Source organism: Teleopsis dalmanni, chromosome X (genome assembly GCF_002237135.1).
Source record: "Teleopsis dalmanni isolate 2A chromosome X, ASM223713v2, whole genome shotgun sequence".
NCBI classification, from domain to species: domain Eukaryota; kingdom Metazoa; phylum Arthropoda; class Insecta; order Diptera; family Diopsidae; genus Teleopsis; species Teleopsis dalmanni.
The window spans coordinates 37,929,038-37,949,922 of record NC_051848.1 but is presented as its reverse complement, the minus strand read 5'-3'; the positions used below and the strand labels follow the sequence as shown (position 1 = coordinate 37,949,922).

The window sequence follows — 20,885 nt, the reverse complement described above, 5'->3', positions numbered from 1 at the left end:
GTTCCGTAGGTGACATTGTAGTATTTGTATTTTGTAAACATTTAAAAATCCACTCGAACGGACGAGTTTATATTTATTTTTACACTAACAATAGAGTAAGTCTAAACATGTTTAACAACTAGTTTAAGAATTTGAACGGACTTAAATGTTCCACGGAGTAAAACCAGGTTCAACAAAGTCTAATTGTAAAGACTATTAAAAATTAACAATAATTATTTACATATTAAAACTACTTACAAATATTATGAACCAAAAATTAATATAGACAATTACAAGTTGACTATGTCGAGTAATACCTACTTATTTTACGGATGTCAACTAATTCATAACTGAAAGAATGGAAAGAAAAAATAGAGAGCAATATTTTAAAGAAAAAATGGAAAGAAATTATAGAGAGAAGGAATAGAAAGATGGAATAGAAGGAAAAAAATAATAGAAATGAAAAATAGAAAGAAAGCTAAGGGAAAATAATGGAAATAAAGACAAGAAAAAAAGATGAAACGAAAAAAAATAGAAACGAGGACTAGAAAGAAAGAATAGAAGGACAGAAAAGAAAGAAATGTTAACAACAAATAATAGAAGAAATAGGTAGAATTAAAAGAAAGAAGAGAAACATGTGATACATAGACAAAAAAAGAAAGCATAGAAAAAAGAATAGAAAGAATAAAAGAATTAAAAGAAAGAATAAAAAGAATGTATAAAAAGGAATAGAGGAAAGGCAGAAAGATTAAAAACAAGGAATAGAAAGAAAGAATAGAAAGTAAAAAGGAATAGAAAAAAATAATTGAAAGAGAGAATAAAGAGAAATAAAAGAAGAAAGAAATAAAAAGAAAGATTGGAAGGAGAAATAAAAAAGAAGAGAAAAAATAGAAGGAAAGATTAGAAGGAAATAGGTGCATGACCTGTAAATAGATATTTTTGCACTTGAAAAGAAAAAGAAATGGAGTGAAATAGTAAATTTAAGTAAAGAAGGGCAGTGATACAAAATCAAAACCAGTGATTTCAGATATTTCAGTTATTTATTGTTATTACGTGGCTCTACCTAATAAAATGGACTATAATGGCAATGTGATAATTTAATTTTTATGAATTCTGATATTACTACACGCACTTAGAAGTCTATATGGGTTTTTCTATTTTTAATTATCGATAGTTTATTTTTAAAAGTTTTGAAGTTTACATATATTTATTTTCTTTTTCATGGCAAAATATTATTACAGCAAATTGTGGAATCATAAAAATAGATTATTTATGCATGAAAATTTATCTATTTTCAAATTATTATTTGAAGGAGGGATTTGTCATACAAAGTAAAGTGTCTGATTTAAAGTATCAAATTCAATTATTTCACTTGGAAAATGCCAATAATTTAGTGGTTCCTCTAAGTAAAGAATATCTATATAATCATGGAAATCAAAATATTGGTTTTGAAACTTATATATTTTTCTCACTTATGTCTATATCTAAAATTTTAATTTAGTCAATCTACACTTTAGTGACAATTCTCAAGCGACAAACAATCGCAGGTTCTTAATTATTTTAGAGAAGCAACTAAGGTTTTCTAGTCATTAGTATTTGTATATGTATAATTTAAAGAACCTCTCAATGACACCCTTCATAAGCAATTTTTTAAATAAGCACTTATGTTTACGTTGAAATATACCGGGTGGCTCGTTTTGAAGTGATTTTATTTTGGAAAGTGCTACAATAAAGCAAAATATTTTTATGGGAGTGGTGAGACGATTCATTATTAATATTCACCGAGATCCAGGATATGGAATAGTTATATAGTTAAAAAAATGTTTAGTGACGACTCCTTCATATTATATATTAATACAAAAGATGGATGAAGATAGATAAAAAATTCTTTCACATAAAGTATCTGACAGATGATGTTACAATAATAAAGAAAGGCATTTAGCAAAAATTAAAACACACACAACGTTTTCTGTAAAATTCCCTACCTAAATATTTTTCAAAAATTTACTTTGTGGTCCACCATAATTTCCAAACCTATTTAGTTATAAAAGCTTTAATAGATTATATGAGCATTCTGAGATCTTGGTCCCAAACAATCGACTTTTTACTGATCGATTTTCAAAGATGAAGTTTTCTTCGACATTCTTTGTCCGAGTAAATATGGAATGAGAAATACACCATTCCATTTACTTTCATTCTTCCTTACTATTTGATGTATTTAGATTTTTGATTCAAAGCTTTTTAAAGATGGATTTTTCTTAGAAAAATTTTGATTTAATAAATATTAAATGTTGACCACGTCCTGTTATTTTCATTCTTCCTTTTTTCTTTAAATCTAGTGTGATAATTCAACTTACAGACGGTATAGCGGTCTTTCACACTCATTCCTCCTTACTATTCGATCTATTTAAAGATTTTTGTCTAAAACCGTTCCAAACATGAAGTTTCCTTAAACATTCTTTTTCCTAGTAAATATTGAGTGTGGAACACATCCGTCTTATTTCCACGCTTTCATACTTTTCGATGTTTTTATTTATTTATTTTGATTTTTTAGTAAAGCCGTTTCAAAGATGAAGTTTTCTTAAACATTCTTTTTTTTCTAGTAAATATTGAATGTGATCTACACCCCTCTCTTACTTTCATTCTTCCATACTATTTGTTGGTTTTCTACTAACCGGGAGTATGCATTAGTTGGAAAATGGCTCGACGAATAGTTGGGCGCAAAAGACAAACAGTGTTTTTTGGCATAGTATTCATAAATTGCCTGAAATATGGGTGAAATATATAGAAGCCGATGACTAATATTCTGAATAAAAAATAATTAATTTCACTTGAAAATTACGTGTTTTCTTCACAAAAAAAATGTAAAAATTTTTATACCAGGCTTAAGATATAAATCGCTGAATCGTCTCTTAGAGTGAAAGTACTTTAAAATGAAACACAACACACTGTATATGCTTTAATAAACGTAATGCTGAGCTGATTTTATTTTCCCATACAGTTTACAACTAAAGTATTTTAAATAAGATGTATACTGGCTACTTAATATGTATGTCAATGTACATACATTATGTCGTAATAGTCACCTAAACATAAACTAAGGAAACACTTTTTATATAAAAATAAAAAAATCTGTAAAAAAAAAGAAAAAATTCTAGAAAAAACTGTTTAAAATGTTATTAAACAAATAAAAAAGAAAAGAAAATTGCAACAGAAGTCAAAGGCAATTTCATACAGGACGTATCCTTAGACCATACATCACATCTCGTATTCATTTCTTCGCTCTAAAAATAAAATTCAAAAGCAAGAAGCTTTCACTTGTATTCAAAGTTGGCATAAATCACAGTCATATAACAGATCTTTACCTGAAATAGCTAACACATACACAAGCAAGTATTCATTCACCAACACACCATTCAGCTCACCCAAATATCCATAAAGTACGTAGTACCCAGAAAGTGCTGGTCGCGGTATTCGCAAATCTGCTGAAGCAAATGCGGTAGCGCTCCGTGCTCACACCTACTACGACTTCCACATTATAAACAGTAGACAAGAAATGAATGAAGACAAAGCCAACACACAACAAACGTTGTTTTTCTTCACTTCTTTTGAACAGGTATAAAGAAATTCTGCATCATAAGAGTACATGGAGCATGTAAACGCGGTTGGAGAAGGTCCTTTTTATCAAAAACCATTTACCAAGCCGCATGAATTACTTTTTGACGGTTTGAGCGACATTTTGTTCAAGTTGTTGTTTCTATAGCTGATGTTGTTGCTGTTGTTGTTGTTGCAGTTGTTGTAGTTGTGGTGTTTTACAGTGAAATGGCGGTAATGGATACAACTAAAGACCAGCACTAAAGAAGGCATTAAGTAGACAAAATGAGCTTCGCGAAAAATTTGTTCCTTTTAATGGGTTCTTTATTTATTACCACTTTTTTTTTTGTATTGCAATAAATTTAATGTCTGTCGTGTCCTTAATAATTTGCTTCATATTATTTGTAATAAAAAAATATCCTGTTTTACGGCCGAATAACGGAAATCTTCACACTTGCAAATTAGATGACTAAGAAAGTTAAGTAGCATTTCCGATGAATCGATTATAGAGCACGACTCTATGTGCAACTGTTGTGAAAGCAGCGAAGAAGATGTTTTAATCCAATATGAATTAGATTATATTACTCTGAATGGTGTATGGAGTAATGAATATAATTGAGTATGGAATGATGTATTGAAAATATTTATTTTATCACAATACTGAATTCTGAAACCTCTTTCAGCGTTGACGAAACAAACTATAGACTAAGTAGAAGATTCATGACAAATACAGAGAAAAATAAATATATACCACAAAATTACAATAAACTAAGAAGGAATTATATATAAATAAAAGCACTAAAACATTGAAGAAGTTATGTTATTATTCTTCTTTGCTTGATGACATGCGAGTTTTGGTGTCTTCAACACTTTTACTTAATAGTGTCCGTGTTCACTTGGATGACCCACTGTAACAAGCGCTCCATTAAATTCTGATAATGACTTATTTAGGTGAATTTACAAAACTACAGTTTAAGTCCCAGCATGTATTTTTGATCGAACTTATTCAAAAGCTGAAACAGAAATTAAAGTTTTTGAAAGAATAGGTTTTCGTTAGACTTTTGGTCCACTATAAGCTGGAGACAGTTACACAATGTTTGATATGCAAATGAAACTTGTTGCCTTATTGAGTATATAATAACAATTATCGTAATTTATTTATTCAAAAAATCTTATTACAATTTAATGACTTCGAATATAATTATATTATAGTTAGATAGGTCGGTAAAATGTAAGAAGGAACGAATTCTCAATTAGCTAGGAAAGCCCTTTTGATTACAATTTACTTGCAAAAAGTAAAACATCGTAAAATTCAAAACAGGTTTTTCAAAGCTAACGCTGTGTGTCTTTGAGAAGAGGTAACTAGGTTAAGAATTATAAAGGCATATTAGTGCTGTTCCGAAGAAATCCATCAAATCATTGTTACTGCTAATAAAATCTGATGCTGTTAATATGAATCCAAAATAATATGTAAGAGTCAAAGGAGATCAAATTTCACTTCCATAATACCAAAATCAATTAAATATTTAGCAATTATTAAATAATAGACTGTGAATGCATCCCGACCTAAAAGTACTTTTGTGCGACTAACTAAAAGTCTAACTACCTAAAACAATTCTCGACTTTCACAAATCTCGTAATTGCTGTGATCTTAATTTTATCTATTTGATTTGGGACTAAGATCTCCCTTCCAAGGTAGTCAAGTCTACGTTTTGATGTTCTATGACAGTTGCATAGAACATGTTCTTATGTCACATGTCTCGTAATATCCATATTGGTCTATAAGTATTAAATATCTGAAGAAAATTTTTTGATCATTTTGAGTTCTGTTGTGACTCGGGAGGAGTCAAGAACTAAGGAATCAAAATAATAAACACTGCATAGTTTTCAAGACGAGCTGTAAAACAAGCACTTGTAAGAAACCTCATTGGTTCCCGAAGAAGAGGCAGATTTAGAAAGTGGTGGCTTGATGTTGCTAAAGACGATTTAATGAAGCTACGCGTAATTGATTGGATCGAATCAAATGGCAAAAATTAGTTGAGAATGCACTAATCGTTTTACTAAGAAAGAAGAAGAAGTTTTCAAGATTACTCTCATCAAATTTCTCAAATATGTCTTTTTGTATTATTAAAAAAATCGGGCCATAAATAAAAGTAAAGGCTGAAATCATTTGATGTGTCATAGGAGCTGTTTGATTTAGAATTATCTAAAAGGATTTAAGTTTAGAGCATTCAAAATTTAATAAAGTTTTTGTTTTCATTTCTAAAGTCTAATTAGAAATTCAAAAATTTCCTGTAAATATATTTATTTCTATTTTTATTTGAGCATTAAAATTCTTGAACGTACAATTTTCATTTAAAATTCATAGGTTGATTGAAGTTCAATGACATCAACACTCGGCAAATAAAAATAAAAGAGTTTTAACTAACTTTTGAAAAACTTTGCATACCAAGAGTTGATGTTACCTTTTAGAGTTGAAGTTGTCAATGCTGAAATGTGAATTCTTCAAGAAACTTCAACTTTAACACTTGAGCACGATTTTTCTTCTATACAAACTTCGCAATACTAGAATTCAAGGAAATAGCCTCAACATTGAAATCCTGAATTCTTAAATATTTTTAAATTTTTAAATGATTTCTGAAGAAATATTTAATTAGTAATAAATATTATTTTTATATTTAATATTATTTAATTTTAAATAATTTAAAAAATATTTTTGTGAAAAGCACTGAAGACTCAAAGTAGATTAAAATACCTTTAAAAAAAAATTATATAATTCACCCACTAACTGCAGAAGTTGTAGAAACCCGCAGGAGAAAGAAACAATAATACATTTTCTCTGTGAATGCCCAGCTCTAGCATCCAGAAGATATAGGTTCTTAGGAAAATACTTTTGTGATAGTTTATCAGACTGCTCAATGGTGAAGATGAAAGGCCTATTGAATTACCTAAATTCAGTGGGATGGATTTAGTTTCTACTCTTCTATACTAGGGTTCTTGCGAGGAATGTGGTAACAAAACGGCGAAAAATCGCTAATTGAGGTACATTTGAAATTATCTTATGACCTGCCACTGCAACCAACCAACCAACCACACACTAACTTAAGATATTCCTTGGAGAGTCTGAATATAATATTTGAATAAAATACACTAATAAATTTCACTAATATTAAACAATCCAACAATCCAATCAAATAAGAAACGTACGACGTGTCTTCAGCCAACTGTCAGTTATGGTTAGTTATAGTACTGACCCTGTACGGCGATTGAAGTTTTATCTATTCAAGCGATCATATCGTTTTCATGTGAAATTATTTTTTATTAATTCAAATCATAAGAAATTATGGTAATAATTAGAATTTCAGTATCTATTCTCCCTAGCTTGATGTGGCTACCTTTTGCCTTGACTATGGCCTTCAAACGGTTAAAGAAGAATTTGCATGCTTAGCGAATGTGATCTACCCGTATTTTGGCCTATTCCTGAACAATGGCTTTTTTCAGCACATCCATACTGGCATATTTTTTACTTCTCACCTTGCTCTACAAAATGTTATAGATGGAATAAGCCATCGGATTTATATCTGGCGAATTTGAAAGCCATTTTGAAAGCCAACTTTTCAATAGTAAATCGCAAGAACTTTGACCACAGGCGTGATTGAAGAACGTCCGTTGGATTGAACGGTCACAGCTGCCCATACCATTACTGCAGATGGGGAGTTACTTCAGGTGACTATTCGTATACTCAAATTCGATAATAATACAATTTGTTTTAGAATTGTTTAAACCCTTTTTTATTCTTCTGCTGTAAATCTTAAACTATAAGGAAAATACTTATTTAACTATAATTATTTTGATTATTCTCAAATTTCGTCACTTGTTCGCATTTTAACTTCATGTCCTTAGTTTGTCTTCAAAGTTAATCAACAGGAGTTTTATGTCTCACCTGTACAAATAGAAAAGTTATCAAAGTGTGTATCACATCCCTGTCCCTAACTTTACCAGGACAAATGTGGTGCTCACATAATTCTGTCAACCTTAATTTGAAGTCTATCAATAAATTTCGTATTAGTTACTGAGGAGCTGAGGAGTAGAAATGAATTTGTTTTGTGTCCGCATATCAATTTTACACAGTTTTGAGTTTATTGTTTCCATTGTTCTCTATTGTAGGCTATTGCAGACTTGTAGTACCCCATAGAGTCCTTTATCATATTTATACATATATTTCGTTGCTTTGGGTTTGCGAGAATTCATCGGTTTATTCTCATATTCGAAATAATTTTCTTTTGTCCAAATTGTCGAAAACAACCATGTGTATGTGAGTTTAAATGGATTTTACCGACAAACAATTTCATACAGTGTGAGGATTAGCCGCATGTGAACCATGTCGACCGGAAGAGCCTTTTTCACTAAGCATATCAACAGCTTCTTTAAAAATTCATATACCATAAAAGAATTGGTAAGAAAAAGAATCAATTATTTATGTAGTTGTGGTAACTCAATTTTTCTTTATTATTTGAAAGTCAAATTGAACTGTAGAATCTGACAAATGTTATTTGAAAAACTGATTAAAACGGAAGTTTCACCTTAAGTGCCTCAATCTATTGTAAGTAAAAAAGAAAAATTAAAATGTGTTACTCATGGTTTCGCAGCTACATTTTTAATATTAATCAAAGATTTAAATATGTTTGACTATAATTTATTATTATTTATATATATTTAATTCTGGAAAGAAACTTGAACTAAAGTTAAAGAGAGAGGTCCTCCACAGAGGTCATGCAAATCAATGTCTAGCAAATTGTATTGGAGATATATTAAGAATTATGTAGCTGTCTAAATGCATTTGGCATTTCAGCGTAAGTGTCGGTGGTGCATATCTCGTATGTCTTTTTCATCTACATCCACATGCCCATCATTAGTGATCTTCATGCGAGTCCAATACGACAGCATTCTGACTTTTATTTTCATTAGCCTAGTGTACGGAAGATTATAGTTTTTTAAGGTGTTTTAATAAAAATTTCCACAGGGGCTGTAAGGAAAGATAGATAGATATAATTTATAAACGAATTTTTTAGGTTATTCATATACAATTGATTTGTAACGAAAGTGTCATTGCGGTGTAGTTAGCCTTGTAGAATGCCAATGTTAAATTTGTTTATGGTTTCCATTAAATAAAATTAAATCGTGATTAATACTCAGAAGAAAAAAGTGAAACAAGTAGTGACTGACAAAATTGTTAACTAGATTTGGCTGATCCACTTATCTGATCTGATACATTCTTATTCTAACATGGAACATTGTATTAGTATCGATAAAGTATCTTATCTTAAATAAGCTTATAATTATAATTTTTCTCCTAACTTTATTTTATTTACAATACTGTGATTCATAATTATTCCAAAAAAATTATATACACATTCAAGCTTGTTAAAGCTTTCCATATATCTGGACACGTACATAGAAGAACACTACGGCAATAATTTTTATATACGTCAAGTCTATGCTTCCTTTCCAGTTGAAGTTGTTTGAATTCAGTATGAGAGGCAAAATAAACAGAAAGTCTGTGAAAATTGTTCTTACGCAGAAAGCTGGTTTCCTATCGGTTTGAGTCTGACGATGTTGACATTAAAAAAATTTAACATAAATTGATTGTGTTTACTGCTAATTTATTGACTGGTCACTTGGTCATGAGTTTACATTAAGTGCCACATAATCAGATGTGCTGAAATGCACATAAATTTCCCACAACGGCAATGTTCAGAAGAAAATTCGTTTGAAATCTAAGCGAACAGCTTTTACTAACTTAAATCATCGCTACTTTAATGAGAAAATAATCTGTTACGAGTGTTACAGAATATAGGACAGATGAAACTAGTTCAAATGCTTTTCTTATATTGCATTTAAACACACTTAAAAAAATTACATTAAAATCTAACTCCAATATTGTTTAAACCTGCTTAACTACGACTTTGAGTCAGTTGGCTAATGAACGCTGACTCTGAGCTTCAAATTTGGCAGGGTACGAGTTCAACCCTGGGTACTTGCAGTCTTAAAAAATCATTGGTGAATGATTAAATATAAGAAATAATTATGGTATATAAAGACCACTGATGATGGGTATTTGATAACACTCGGAACAGCTGTATTGTGAGCCAAAAATTAATTTGATTCAAATAAATAAAATTTTGTTGTTACAACTCACAACTATTAAACTGCTAAAACCTGTCTGTAATATGTTTAAAATTAAGTAATTTAAAATTACTTATTTATATTATTTGGGACAAATTTTTTTAATATTATAACTATAACTAATTTTCAATTTCTTAACTTATTAATATCATTAACTGAAATTAAAACTTAGCAAATCAATTTTTTATATGATTATAAAATCACACTTAAGACTTAAATAAGACTTTATTACGATTTATATAAAATATTCAAAAATAAATATATATAACTATATATATATATAAATATATATGTAATATATATAAATATATATAAATAAATATATATATATAACTTATTAATATCATTAACTGAAATTAGAACTTAGCAAATCAATTTTTTATATTATTATAAAATCACACAAATAAGACTTAAATAAGAGTTTATTACGATTTATATAAAATATTCAAAAATAAATATATATAACTTATAAAACATTTTAATAAAATATTTACAATCAATTAAAATAATTTTTAGAACTGAATTTTTACCCTTTTTAATAATGAATAAATCTTTGTTTAAATATGTTCAAAAATAAATAAAGAAACATTTTTATATTTTTATTTAATATTATTTATATATTTATTTAAATATTTGTAATTAATTAAAATATAAATAAAATGTTTAATATATATCAGAAATTAAAATGACTTTCCAAAAATATAACTAATCGTATTATATGTTACGTATCTTACACGGTCAATTTAAAGAAAGATTTCTTTTGTAAATATTTGGAAAAACTGCTATATGGTCCATTAAAATTAATAAAAATCAAGAAATTATATTTTCCCGTTAACACATTATTAAGGGTAAGGAATCCACTCCGTCCGAAACGTTAACAGGTTGTTGAAAGTAACTCTGTGAACCAAAGTGTGAATAAGAGTCCGGAACATCAATTAGAGTCGTTATGTCGTCTTATGGCATTAGGTAAAATAAACCTTATCCTGCTTCTTATTTCCATTGAAGCAAGAACTCCAACCAAACGTCTATTTATTGCATAGAAATTTTGCAAAGAAAAATTTTCTTTAGCAATGATTCACAATTCTGGTGAAATCGATTTATAGATAAAAAAATTATTATAGTACACCCTCAGGTCTATTTAGATTTTTTGTAGGAGGCCTTTTTCAGGACTCCAATTAATAACAATTAATAATCACATAGTAATCAAAGTAGACATAAATTTAAAGAAACTGACTAGTAAAATTAAAAAATAAAAATTTTTGTTTTTTCTAAAAATTCTAGCGTTAACTTCAAAATTTCTTGTTGTATCAATCTTGGTCGTATTAGACACTTGGACACTTGGACATTAAAATGTAGCATCCAAATAATTATAACAATTAACTTTGTTATATATATTATATTTCTGTTGATTTGAACACATCTCACATCATCACAAATTTTAAAAATAAGGTGAGTAGGAAATTATTTCAGAGTTGCGTGGTTAGTTGCGTACTCAATACGAGTACAACGGTTTAAATATATATATCAGATTTTTTATTATAATATTAGAAAGACTAACTAAAACGAAAATTATTAGAACTATTATGCTTTTAACCTTATCAAAATCTATATCCACTTCTTTTTAAACTTTTTTCAAGGAGGCACCATTCTATCCATCCGTGCCAAAAGAATAGGAAAACTATACCTCAATTTTAAACCATATATAAACTTTCATATAAACTAAGTTAAGAAAGAGGTGAGTGAGATTATTAGATTATCTTACACAAATTAATTCCAAAGATTTCATTAAATTATAATAGCATTTCGATTTAAGATTCTTTCTCTATAAAATTTCTTTACACTGGATAAAAATTTCCACATATTATTAAAATGGAGTGAAGTTAAGGATACGTGTTGTTTCATCATTTATTATAATATTAGAAAGATTAACTAAAACGAAAACTATTAGAACTATTATGCTTTTAACCTTATCAAAATCTTATATCCACTTCTTTTTAAACTTTTTTCAAGGAGGCACCATCCAATCCATCCGTGGCAAAAAAATGTGTTAGGAAAACTATGTCTCAATTTTAAACCATATATAAACTTTCATATAAACTAAGTTAAGAAAGAGGTGAGTGAGATTATTAGATTATCTTACACAAATTAATTCCAAAGATTTCATTAAATTATAATAGCATTTCGATTTAAGATTCTTTCTCTATAAAATTTCTTTACACTGGATAAAAATTTCCACATATTATTAAAATGGAGTGAAGTTAAGGATACGTGTTGTTTCATCATTTATTATAATATTAGAAAGACTAACTAAAACGAAAACTATTAGAACTAATATGCTTTTAACCTTATCACAATCTTATATCCACTTCTTTTTAAACTTTTTTCAAGGAGGCACCATCCAATCCATCCGTGGCAAAAAAATATGTTAGGAAAACTATGTCTCAATTTTAAACCATATATAAACTTTCATATAAACTAAGTTAAGAAAGAGGTGAGTGAGATTATTAGATTATCTTACACAAATTAATTCCAAAGATTTCATTAAATTATAATAGCATTTCGATTTAAGATTCTTTCTCTATAAAATTTCTTTACACTGGATAAAAATTTCCACATATTATTAAAATGGAGTGAAGTTAAGGATACGTGTTGTTTCATCATTTATTATAATATTAGAAAGACTAACTAAAACGAAAACTATTAGAACTATTATGCTTTTAACCTTATCAAAATCTTATATCCACTTCTTTTTAAACTTTTTTCAAGGAGGCACCATCCAATCCATCCGTGGCAAAAAAATATGTTAGGAAAACTATGTCTCAATTTTAAACCATATATAAACTTTCATATAAACTAAGTTAAGAAAGAGGTGAGTGAGATTATTAGATTATCTTACACAAATTAATTCCAAAGATTTCATTAAATTATAATAGCATTTCGATTTAAGATTCTTTCTCTATAAAATTTCTTTACACTGGATAAAAATTTCCACATATTAAAATGGAGTGAAGTTAAGGATACGTGTTGTTTCATTATACACTACTATAGATAATGATTCCTTCGACTTCGTAAATTTTTATAATACACATTTCATTTATAAAAATCTTACTATATATCCTTATCTTATGCAAGTTGCTTTGGTTAACAGTACTATATTAATGTATAATATTAATTATTTAATAAAAGACCAGGTAGGTGAAAATTCAATTAATTATTATTTATTATATATCTTTAATTCAATGAAATCGTAGACTTTTTTTGAAGAGAGTTTCTCTTTTGGTTATCAACGGATATAATGAATGATTGACTGGTGGAAGGAAGCACATACAATATTTAAAAGCAATTACAATGAAAGCATATACCTATATACATGTATATATACATGTGTGAAAATTTATAGTACAAATCTATAATGAAAGTGAGTAGTACATATATGGTATATCGAAATCTTCATATTATGCATATGATTTCTTTTGTATTCCCTAGAAATAACCCCAAAAGAATTACTTTAATTAAAACTCTCAAGTGGATCAAAGTAAATCTGTTGAAATCAATTAAGCATATCACTTAAGATATGTGTAAGAAAATATTAATATATCTGATTTGATGAAAAATTATATTATAACTTATGAATTTCAGATACCTGATGATTTTACAGGATTTATTTAAGCGATCTTTTATGGGATCATTACTTAATTTGTGTTAATTAACTAATTAATATTAGTTTCATTTGATCATGATAAAAACTTTCTGAAAAATAAATTTAAAATAGATATACGTATATTTGTCAATTGTTTTACTTTGATTTTTATAATATGGTGGTTATCCCGTATAGATTTGCATTTTTAGGTCCTGATATTGCTAATTTGAGAAGACACTTGTTTTGGATTCTGCGACACCAAAAATTGTATGCTTTTCTGATACCATGATATTTACTATATTATAGTTGTCTACTGTTTTTATAAATATTTGATTAGAAAAAAAATTTCTTGGCTTTAAAATTCAATCCATCCGATGAAGAATAATGTAGGAGATGCAATTTCAAACTCACCAGTGATGAAATAATGAGTATACTAGTATTAATTCAGTTACGATTAACTCTAACCACAACAAAGCAATATTATTGTCTATTAACAAACTAGTCAATTTACCAGTTCCAGAACTCTAAAATCGAACACGTATAAAGTAGGTTACGAAGAACCTAGTATTATAGACTGTCAAACTAGTAAAAAATTTACATTGATTTTAATGTAATAGCAATACTACACGATTAAGTGATTACGAGTATGAAGTTTAAAATAAAGCTTTATAATCTTTACATATATTGCGTGAAAAGGGCACATTAACTACTGACGACATTGATGTGGAATGTAGAACAATATGAAGTCAAGAACTCTCTAGATATCTGAAGAAAAACTAAAATCAGATTGAGGTTTTAAAATATGTTAATCACAACAAGAAGAAGGTTTATTTAAGGATAAATAATAAATCATTTAGATCGAAAAGAATAATTATATAGTAATCAAAGTAGACATAAATTTAAAGAAACTGACTAGTAAAATTAAAAAATAAAAATTTTTGTTTTTTCTAAAAATTCTAGCGTTAACTTCAAAATTTCTTGTTGTATCAATCTTGGTCGTATTGGACACTAGGACACTTGGACATTAAAATGTAGCATCCAAATAATTATAACAATTAAGTTTGTTATATATATTATATTTCTGTTGATTTGAACACATCTCACATCATCACAAATTTTAAAAATAAGGTGAGTAGGAAATTATTTCAGAGTTGCGTGGTTAGTTGCGTACTCAATACGAGTACAACGGTTTAAATATATATATCAGATTTTTTATTATCAAAATCTATATCCACTTCTTTTTAAACTTTTTTCAAGGAGGCACCATTCTATCCATCCGTGCCAAAAGAATAGGAAAACTATACCTCAATTTTAAACCATATATAAACTTTCATATAAACTAAGTTAAGAAAGAGGTGAGTGAGATTATTAGATTATCTTACACAAATTAATTCCAAAGATTTCATTAAATTATAATAGCATTTCGATTTAAGATTCTTTCTCTATAAAATTTCTTTACACTGGATAAAAATTTCCACATATTATTAAAATGGAGTGAAGTTAAGGATACGTGTTGTTTCATCATTTATTATAATATTAGAAAGATTAACTAAAACGAAAACTATTAGAACTATTATGCTTTTAACCTTATCAAAATCTTATATCCACTTCTTTTTAAACTTTTTTCAAGGAGGCACCATCCAATCCATCCGTGGCAAAAAAATATGTTAGGAAAACTATGTCTCAATTTTAAACCATATATAAACTTTCATATAAACTAAGTTAAGAAAGAGGTGAGTGAGATTATTAGATTATCTTACACAAATTAATTCCAAAGATTTCATTAAATTATAATAGCATTTCGATTTAAGATTCTTTCTCTATAAAATTTCTTTACACTGGATAAAAATTTCCACATATTAAAATGGAGTGAAGTTAAGGATACGTGTTGTTTCATTATACACTACTATAGATAATGATTCCTTCGACTTCGTAAATTTTTATAATACACATTTCATTTATAAAAATCTTACTATATATCCTTATCTTATGCAAGTTGCTTTGGTTAACAGTACTATATTAATGTATAATATTAATTATTTAATAAAAGACCAGGTAGGTGAAAATTCAATTAATTATTATTTATTATATATCTTTAATTCAATGAAATCGTAGACTTTTTTTGAAGAGAGTTTCTCTTTTGGTTATCAACGGATATAATGAATGATTGACTGGTGGAAGGAAGCACATACAATATTTAAAAGCAATTACAATGAAAGCATATAAAAAAATTTATAGTACAAATCTATAATGAAAGTGAGTAGTACATATATGGTATATCGAAATCTTCATATTATGCATATGATTTCTTTTGTATTCCCTAGAAATAACCCCAAAAGAATTACTTTAATTAAAACTCTCAAGTGGATCAAAGTAAATCTGTTGAAATCAATTAAGCATATCACTTAAGATATGTGTAAGAAAATATTAATATATCTGATTTGATGAAAAATTATATTATAACTTATGAATTTCAGATACCTGATGATTTTACAGGATTTATTTAAGCGATCTTTTATGGGATCATTACTTAATTTGTGTTAATTAACTAATTAATATTAGTTTCATTTGATCATGATAAAAACTTTCTGAAAAATAAATTTAAAATAGATATACGTATATTTGTCAATTGTTTTACTTTGATTTTTATAATATGGTGGTTATCCCGTATAGATTTGCATTTTTAGGTCCTGATATTGCTAATTTGAGAAGACACTTGTTTTGGATTCTGCGACACCAAAAATTGTATGCTTTTCTGATACCATGATATTTACTATATTATAGTTGTCTACTGTTTTTATAAATATTTGATTAGAAAAAAAATTTCTTGGCCTTAAAATTCAATCCATCCGATGAAGAATAATGTAGGAGATGCAATTTCAAACTCACCAGTGATGAAATAATGAGTATACTAGTATTAATTCAGTTACGATTAACTCTAACCACAACAAAGCAATATTATTGTCTATTAACAAACTAGTCAATTTACCAGTTCCAGAACTCTAAAATCGAACACGTATAAAGTAGGTTACGAAGAACCTAGTATTATAGACTGTCAAACTAGTAAAAAATTTACATTGATTTTAATGTAATAGCAATACTACACGATTAAGTGATTACGAGTATGAAGTTTAAAATAAAGCTTTATAATCTTTACATATATTGCGTGAAAAGGGCACATTAACTACTGACGACATTGATGTGGAATGTAGAACAATATGAAGTCAAGAACTCTCTAGATATCTGAAGAAAAACTCAAATCAGATTGAGGTTTTAAAATATGTTAATCACAACAAGAAGAAGGTTTAATTAAGGATAAATAATAAATCATTTAGATCGAAAAGAATAATTATATAGTAATCAAAGTAGACATAAATTTAAAGAAACTGACTAGTAAAATTAAAAAATAAAAATTTTTGTTTTTTCTAAAAATTCTAGCGTTAACTTCAAAATTTCTTGTTGTATCAATCTTGGTCGTATTGGACACTAGGACACTTGGACATTAAAATGTAGCATCCAAATAATTATAACAATTAAGTTTGTTATATATATTATATTTCTGTTGATTTGAACACATCTCACATCATCACAAATTTTAAAAATAAGGTGAGTAGGAAATTATTTCAGAGTTGCGTGGTTAGTTGCGTACTCAATACGAGTACAACGGTTTAAATATATATATCAGATTTTTTATTATCAAAATCTATATCCACTTCTTTTTAAACTTTTTTCAAGGAGGCACCATTCTATCCATCCGTGCCAAAAGAATAGGAAAACTATACCTCAATTTTAAACCATACATAAACTTTCATATAAACTAAGTTAAGAAAGAGGTGAGTGAGATTATTAGATTATCTTACACAAATTAATTCCAAAGATTTCATTAAATTATAATAGCATTTCGATTTAAGATTCTTTCTCTATAAAATTTCTTTACACTGGATAAAAATTTCCACATATTATTAAAATGGAGTGAAGTTAAGGATACGTGTTGTTTCATCATTTATTATAATATTAGAAAGATTAACTAAAACGAAAACTATTAGAACTATTATGCTTTTAACCTTATCAAAATCTTATATCCACTTCTTTTTAAACTTTTTTCAAGGAGGCACCATCCAATCCATCCGTGGCAAAAAAATATGTTAGGAAAACTATGTCTCAATTTTAAACCATATATAAACTTTCATATAAACTAAGTTAAGAAAGAGGTGAGTGAGATTATTAGATTATCTTACACAAATTAATTCCAAAGATTTCATTAAATTATAATAGCATTTCGATTTAAGATTCTTTCTCTATAAAATTTCTTTACACTGGATAAAAATTTCCACATATTAAAATGGAGTGAAGTTAAGGATACGTGTTGTTTCATTATACACTACTATAGATAATGATTCCTTCGACTTCGTAAATTTTTATAATACACATTTCATTTATAAAAATCTTACTATATATCCTTACCTTATGCAAGTTTCTTTGGTTAACAGTACTATATTAATATATAATATTCATTATTTAATAAAATACCAGGTAGGTGAAACTTCAATTAATTATTATTTATTATATATCTTTAATTCAATGAAATCGTAGATTTTTTTTGAAGAGAGTTTCTCTTTTGGTTATCAACGGATATAATGAATGATTGACTGGTGGAAGGAAGCACATACAATATTTAAAAGCAATTACAATGAAAACATATATATACATGTATATATACATATATGAAAATTTATAGTACAAATCTATAATGAAAGTGAGTAGTACATATATGGTATATCGAAATCTTCATATTATGCATATGATTTCTTTTGTATTCCCTAGAAATAACCCCAAAAGAATTACTTTAATTAAAACTCTCAAGTGGATCAAAGTAAATCTGTTGAAATCAATTAAGCATATCACTTAAGATATGTGTAAGAAAATATTAATATATCTGATTTGATGAAAAATTATATTATAACTTATGAATTTCAGATACCTGATGATTTTACAGGATTTATTTAAGCGATCTTTTATGGGATCATTACTTAATTTGTGTTAATTAACTAATTAATATTAGTTTCATTTGATCATGATAAAAACTTTCTGAAAAATAAATTTAAAATAGATATACGTATATTTGTCAATTGTTTTACTTTGATTTTTATAATATGGTGGTTATCCCGTATAGATTTGCATTTTTAGGTCCTGATATTGCTAATTTGAGAAGACACTTGTTTTGGATTCTGCGACACCAAAAATTGTATGCTTTTCTGATACCATGATATTTACTATATTATAGTTGTCTACTGTTTTTATAAATATTTGATTAGAAAAAAAATTTCTTGGCTTTAAAATTCAATCCATCCGATGAAGAATAATGTAGGAGATGCAATTTCAAACTCACCAGTGATGAAATAATGAGTATACTAGTATTAATTCAGTTACGATTAACTCTAACCACAACAAAGCAATATTATTGTCTATTAACAAACTAGTCAATTTACCAGTTCCAGAACTCTAAAATCGAACACGTATAAAGTAGGTTACGAAGAACCTAGTATTATAGACTGTCAAACTAGTAAAAAATTTACAATGATTTTAATGTAATAGCAATACTACACGATTAAGTGATTACGAGTACGAAGTTTAAAATTAATCTTTATAATCTTTACATATATTGCGTGAAAAGGGCACATTAACTACCGACGACATTGATGTGGAATGTAGAACAATATGAAGTCAAGAACTCTCTAGATATCTGAAGAAAAACTAAAATCAGATTGAGGTTTTAAAATATGTTAATCACAACAAGAAGAAGGTTTATTTAAGGATAAATAATAAATCATTTAGATCGAAAAGAATAATTATATAGTAATCAAAGTAGACATAAATTTAAAGAAACTGACTAGTAAAATTAAAAAATAAAAATTTTTGTTTTTTCTAAAAATTCTAGCGTTAACTTCAAAATTTCTTGTTGTATCAATCTTGGTCGTATTGGACACTAGGACACTTGGACATTAAAATGTAGCATCCAAATAATTATAACAATTAAGTTTGTTATATATATTATATTTCTGTTGATTTGAACACATCTCACATCATCACAAATTTTAAAAATAAGGTGAGTAGGAAATTATTTCAGAGTTGCGTGGTTAGTTGCGTACTCAATACGAGTACAACGGTTTAAATATATATATCAGATTTTTTATTATCAAAATCTATATCCACTTCTTTTTAAACTTTTTTCAAGGAGGCACCATTCTATCCATCCGTGCCAAAAGAATAGGAAAACTATACCTCAATTTTAAACCATATATAAACTTTCATATAAACTAAGTTAAGAAAGAGGTGAGTGAGATTATTAGATTATCTTACACAAATTAATTCCAAAGATTTCATTAAATTATAATAGCATTTCGATTTAAGATTCTTTCTCTATAAAATTTCTTTACACTGGATAAAAATTTCCACATATTAAAATGGAGTGAAGTTAAGGATACGTGTTGTTTCATTATACACTACTATAGATAATGATTCCTTCGACTTCGTAAATTTTTATAATACACATTTCATTTATAAAAATCTTACTATATATCCTTATCTTATGCAAGTTGCTTTGGTTAACAGTACTATATTAATGTATAATATTAATTATTTAATAAAAGACCAGGTAGGTGAAAATTCAATTAATTATTATTTATTATATATCTTTAATTCAATGAAATCGTAGACTTTTTTTGAAGAGAGTTTCTCTTTTGGTTATCAACGGATATAATGAATGATTGACTGGTGGAAGGAAGCACATACAATATTTAAAAGCAATTACAATGAAAGCATATACCTATATACATGTATATATACATGTGTGAAAATTTATAGTACAAATCTATAATGAAAGTGAGTAGTACATATATGGTATATCGAAATCTTCATATTATGCATATGATTTCTTTTGTATTCCCTAGAAATAACCCCAAAAGAATTACTTTAATTAAAACTCTCAAGTGGATCAAAGTAAATCTGTTGAAATCAATTAAGCATATCACTTAAGATATGTGTAAGAAAATATTAATATATCTGATTTGATGAAAAATTATATTATAACTTATGAATTTCAGATACCTGATGATTTTACAGGATTTATTTAAGCGATCTTTTATGGGATCATTACTTAATTTGTGTTAATTAACTAATTAATATTAGTTTCATTTGATCATGATAAAAACTTTCTGAAAAATAAATTTAAAATAGATATACGTATATTTGTCAATTGTTTTACTTTGATTTTTATAATATGGTGGTTATCCCGTATAGATTTGCATTTTTAGGTCCTGATATTGCTAATTTGAGAAGACACTTGTTTTGGATTCTGCGACACCAAAAATTGTATGCTTTTCTGATACCATGATATTTACTATATTATAATTGTCTACTGTTTTTATAAATATTTGATTAGAAAAAAAATTTCTTGGCCTTAAAATTCAATCCATCCGATGAAGAA

The 20,885-nt window shown here is 27.3% G+C and overlaps 2 long non-coding RNA genes across 4 annotated transcripts; both read left to right on the top strand.

Annotated features, from left to right (window-relative positions):
• Positions 1-11,009: 11,009 nt before the first annotated feature.
• Positions 11,010-18,503, top strand: LOC119689079. Of its 3 annotated transcripts, none has more exons than XR_005253354.1 (11): positions 11,010-11,208; positions 11,397-11,494; positions 11,770-11,872; positions 11,937-12,250; positions 12,315-12,628; positions 14,833-15,132; positions 17,311-17,610; positions 17,689-17,932; positions 17,993-18,155; positions 18,224-18,315; positions 18,377-18,503. It is a non-coding gene; the product is annotated as an uncharacterized LOC119689079 (long non-coding RNA). The 3 variants fall into 3 exon arrangements; XR_005253352.1 differs by having other exon boundaries at positions 11,573-11,872; XR_005253353.1 differs by having other exon boundaries at positions 11,559-11,872.
• An 800-nt stretch (positions 18,504-19,303) lies between these two features.
• LOC119689874 lies at positions 19,304-20,624 on the top strand. The gene is made up of 6 exons (XR_005253504.1): positions 19,304-19,505; positions 19,635-19,732; positions 19,811-20,054; positions 20,115-20,281; positions 20,350-20,441; positions 20,503-20,624. It is a non-coding gene; the product is annotated as an uncharacterized LOC119689874 (long non-coding RNA).
• The last annotated feature ends 261 nt before the right edge of the window (positions 20,625-20,885 follow it).